Raw genomic sequence first — 5,755 nt, 5'->3', positions numbered from 1 at the left:
TGTATTTTAGCTGTAAATGCAATGTCTCGAAGAAAGTAGCTCTTGTACTTACTCTGAAATTCGTCGAGATGAAAGAAAGTTTATGCATGTGTGTATGTTACCTCGGCGCGTGCGTACACTTTGTATTCCGCGACTACAGCGCTTACCACATGAGAGATGTGGTTATGAATATTTAACCCAAGTGATTTAAGCTATCAATGACGAGTCGCATGCAGTTATTCAAAAACAGGCGTGCTATTTTTATTATTGTATTAGCACGTGCTCTGTCCTCATCGAATCTGACCCGTGAAAACACGTATCATTTTAAAGTCGCTTGACGATGCCTGCAAACAAATCACTTTCAGGAATGTTAAGCGAGACAACGGCTGTCGTGAAAACACGGCCTTTGGGTGTTGCTTTTGCATAATAAAGCGCCTTCACAACTAAATGATATAGAAATACTTGAAACAAAACGTTTTATTCCCAAAGGATTTGAATTGGGTACAGCCGAATCGGTCTATGAGCTCTGAAATTGAGAGAAGAGCGGTATTTTTGTCAAACAATTTCCATGCTTATCAATGATTACAATAATTCCACGTTATTCTTCAAACAGGTTCTCAGTTGTTGGTTCCCAGGTTCCAAGATGTTGCGCCCGGACGGGTAAACGATGACCCCCAACGCTTACGGTAAAAATTGAAAGTCAATCGATGCAAAACCTTTCCCAGGCTTATTCAAAAGAGACTGTTCTCAAATGCGTTTTCTCGTCGGTTTTAAAAAGATGAATGTTAATATTTTCCAAACGAGTACAAATAGACTAAAGTCACGTTCCTTATAGCCACAGTTTGGTGACTTCACTGAATTAACCATGGTATACAAGTCAAAAGAATGAAAGGAAACGGTCATTAATGTGTTCGATGATGAATTAATTTCCTTGACAAAAAATATAGCTCGTCTTTCACGAATAGGGCTGACAATATGCACACAAGTACGTGGCTTAGCACTGTTCAATTAAACGACAGCGAAATACTAAAACACCTGCGGCGCTCCAAACAGACTTAGTGAAGAGAGAAAAATGCAGCCTTTTTCAATCTCTCTGTTTACAAAATAATTCTGACAAATTGTCATTCCCACTTCATTAGCTGTGAAAATAGGCTAGCTTTTAAAGTTCATTTTCGTGAAAACTTAATTTAATTAATGCAGACACATTTATAAAACTCATTGACTGCAGGTAATCCTTTGTAACAATGGAGATAGTTTAACCATGTAATTCCACCGGAAATCGACTTTGAAAACAAAAGAAAAAGGAATAGAAAGGTCTTAACAATCCGCTAATAGACGTCATCAAAATTACAACGATCAATGAACTCTTGCGCAACAAATTTTCAATTTTCGAATTACAACGCTCTCCAAACTGGCTGTTGTAAGGTATTTATGGTCAAGGAACAGGTCCTACTGGTAACTCGTGCTCTCAATTAAACAACACGTGCATCAAAATAAATACATTACATCACGGAGTCGGCCTTGGGAAAATGATTCGAAACTCGAGGATTACGAAGGCAAGGGTGGATAACTTGAATCGGCGTTTTGGTTCAATTTCTTATTTTGAACAACTGTTACAGAAATAGAATTGGAGGGATTGGCGTATTTACGTTCCACGACAAGGCCTCGTTGACGTGGTGTGCAAATAGATCGAAGAAGGAAGATATTTGGAACGACTTGGCGGGTTAAATGAAAGATAGACCCCGTTGGTTCGAAGCTCATTGCACTGAATGAAACTTTTGCAAAACGTGATAATTTGTTCTCAGTTGTTTTCTAGACTCAACTGACAAACGAGTTTTCTTTTTATATAGCAATATTTACGACGATCATGCTGACTTCTTCAATTGGTGTTGAAAGAAACCATGGGAAAAGCGAGCAATATGTTGAGAAAAACCATTTGAGGGAACCATCCTGGAAACACTATGCTCGAGGCATGCTATTTTTATCACCAAAGGAAAAGAAATGTGAAAGTAAAATGTGTCCAACTTTTTCCCCGCAGGAAGCGGACAAATCTCACGAGAGTCAAATTTTCTCAAAACGATGTGTAGCACAGTTTGGCCAAGATGACAGCAACAAAACGGATGTTTTGGTTAGCATAACGGAACATTATGAAAATAGGCATTGTCTAAACAAACATGTACAAAACAGCAAAAATGGTATGCTGAAACGACTGTCAAATTGTTTTACATGGAAGCAGAGGGTGGCGGAATCCAGAATTCGAACCAAGCGAAACGTGGTTCTAGGTTTTTATCCACGTTTGTATACGATACACGAAAATTCCTCCGAATCAGTTGCCGCTGACTTGGATACCATTCCTACGTATAAATGTAGGAGTTCAGAAGCAAAGAAAAGAGATGTTACTGCTTTTTGTCGAACAAGCGACCCCAAACTCGCTGCTCTTCATAAAGACATCAAAGCTCTGTGGAAGCGCCTCGAAAATGTGGAGAAAGAATTTGCCTGGGCAAGAGGAAGCCTGGAGATGTGTAGCTCCGATGTCAATCATTAACTTTTCAAAAATCGATGGAATCGTTGGAGCGCTTGCGATATTATGAAGTCAAAATTTCCAAAACGTCTGGTTGACTGGTAAATGTTAAGACCTTACTTTGGAAATTCCATCCTAAGATTTCAAAGCCGAGTCGTTACAGTCATTCCGTTTGGTGCGAACTAACCGGAATTTTCCTTTCCTAATGACAGTCTCGGTTCTAACCGGCAGACTGAAGACTGCAGACTGCCCCCACTGGATGATTTTTAGACGGAGTTAGTGTAAATACGTAGCGGGGGCACGAGTTCCAGATGTCAATTGAACATGCACAGGTCGTTAAAATAATATGGACTTTAGTTCATAACATTTGTACCTTGATTTTGAAGTTTAATTAATGCCTGCGCTTACGGTTCGGTTTAAAAAATGTGCCGCTAGTAATATGGCCTTTTTTTCTTCTGATTTTTCATTTTTCTCATCTATACGTTACGGCGTTCTTACACATTTAATGACTATGTTGAAGACAGTAACTTTAGTGTTGTTTATGTCTTCAACATATGCCAAATGTTCTTTTGATTTAAATAGATACAGTACTTTCAATTTAGGAGGGGCGTGTCTGAAAACGCCCTTCCCTGTCACCTCTCTAGTCCTCGTTCACTTTTGGCGATACAGACACGTCAGTATTCTGCAAAAGTTAGTCAGGGGCTCTATACATTTCCAAGATTATTGACAAAATCTCATGGGCACGAGGCTTTCCTGTGAAATATTTCTCCAACAGCAAATCCTCATTTTATGAAATGTTTTAACTGGTTCCTAAATTTTTCTGTTCCTAAAAGCCAGCCCCTTGATTTGGATAAAAGTTTGTTTGAAGATTAAATGTTCCAAGAATTGAAATAATGTCTCAAACAGTTTACCATAATGAAATTTTTTTTCCCAAGCCATAAACGTCCCCCTTGCCATTGTGGTCGAATTGGTCTGCATTCAGGATACATAGGGTTCCAAGGCCTTTGCCAGTGAAGACCTTCGCCCGGTTTGACAGCTTGGAAGCGCAATATTTATGCTCGAGATTACTGTCAACCTTCAGGGGTGTCTTTCGGAAAATCGCTCTTGTTAGAGTTGTTTTTAAGAAAACCAAGGAAACTACATACCACTGGAAAACTAATAAAATGTAGCATTTAAAAATGCCTTTACTTCAAAAAGCGATCGCAAGTACTCAAACGCGAAACCGCTGAATTAACGTGCGAAGGCATTTCCATATTCTACTTGGTTCTTGAGAAAATCCATCGTAAAGTTAGGCAATATAATTTTTTCGTATGCACGTCACGCACGTGGACGCCATTGGAAAATTATTCAGAATTTGGTAGGAGAATTTCCTTTGGGACTTAAAAGAACCCGCACACTTGTCGCAAAGGGTAGGGGATGTAGTTCCCGGTGTTGTGGTCTGTCTTTTGTGGTATATCATGATTGGGAGGGTAAAATGCTCAGAGAGGGCCATAAGTTAGAAAACTGTGACAGGTTATTACGTCTCCCTCTTTAAATAAAGGTAAAACAAACAAAAAAACAAACAAACAAGTTCAGGGTAGCAGGTCAATTTGTTGGGCTCATGTGTTCCCGTGGATGGACTGATGAATGAAAGAAATGACCGGGATAATTTTGACCTGCTCTTAACTGAGTGGCTTCACAGCTCAGTCGGTAGCTACAATACTCGTCAAAAATCTTGAAACACTTGTGGCTGTTTCCCCTTCCCCAATGTTGATTTGGGTATCACAGTGGTCTTAGTGCTTCAAAACACGCGTGGCTCAACATTGGGGAGGGAGAAGGCACATTTCAGTTGGGAAAACAGTGTGAAGTAGAAATCTCAGGAGTTTTCCAGAAACTTCGAGAAAAACGGTGTCTGTTTCAACGATTTGTGACGAGTATTGTAGAGCATTGCACCTGTATCACAAAGGTCATGTATCATGGGTTCGAACTCCATTGACACTGTCTGAATTTTCCGGGTGTCTATAAGAAGCAATTGCTTCAAGTGCTTGTCCAGATAAATGCGAGGACCACTTCTATCTTTGACAGCATCTTTATTTAAACTCGAATTTATAACAGCAAGAAGTCGTTGATATCTTCGAGAAAAATTGAACATCAAGGGAGGCGAACGTAGAGATACTCAGCGTTTCAAGCGTCAATCCTCATCTAAATCGACTGAAGACAAAAGGCCACTCTACACTTGTTTCAGTTGTGGGGGAACTGGAAATTCAAGAAATCACTGCAAACACAGAGACAAGGTATGCCATTTGTGTAATGTTAAAAAAAAAAAAAACACATATCAAAAGTCTGTAGAAAGACTCAGGGGAGTCTGTGCAACCTGATTCTTTTCAAGACCATTCTGACCTTGAAGGAGACATGTATACCATTTTTTAACTGAACAATGTCTCAACTCCAGACATAAAAGTCCCATTAAAGAATGAAGACCTAAGCCTGCCAACTGATGCAACTTGATAGTGGATGTGCATCCACTTTAGCTCCCAAGTCCTTCTCAGGTATATTAAGGACTGGGTCATCTTTTTGTAGCCAAAGCGTGAGGGGGGTGGTCAATCTTGAAAATAATTCACACAGTTTGGACAAAACTTGGTGACAGGTTACGTCCCCACTTAACAGGTAATTCAAGACTTTTGTTTTACTTGAAATATGTCACGTGATCAAAAAACAAACCACTTCCGGTTTAATTTTGAAAGCTTCTGCAGACAGGGAAAAACGTTGCTTTATCAACGTTTTGTTCTGTAGTTGTACTACTCAAGAACCGTACCCAATGTAATGGGAACGTTTTTCAAACCGTGCTGAAAGTTTTTTTAATTAGTATGTATAAAGTTACGTTAGTGACAGTTCTTTGGTCACGTGACTTGGACATGCATTCCAATTACATTGGGTATGGTACTTGGGTAAGTAGTAAGACTATGCAATAAACTGTTGATAAAGTACCGTCCTTCCCTCTCTGCAGACGACTTATAACCTTAACCGGAAGTGGGCTGTTAATTGGTCACGTCATTGGGTGCCATGGCAACAACACTAATAACTAAGCTTACTTTTGGCAGTCGATTACCATGACTGAGCTAGAAGCCTTTTGCACGCATGGTTCTCCAGATAGACCACCCCTGGAAGTTTTACACTAATCAACAACTGACCCATTCCTTAATATACCTGAGTTCTCATAGTATGATACATCTTGTCCTCGTATTCCTTTGACGCCTTAAGAAAATTTGACTACAA

This window comes from Montipora foliosa, chromosome 6 (assembly GCF_036669935.1).
Source record: "Montipora foliosa isolate CH-2021 chromosome 6, ASM3666993v2, whole genome shotgun sequence".
Classification (NCBI taxonomy): Eukaryota; Metazoa; Cnidaria; class Anthozoa; order Scleractinia; family Acroporidae; genus Montipora; species Montipora foliosa.
Note: the sequence above shows the minus strand (reverse complement) of the source record.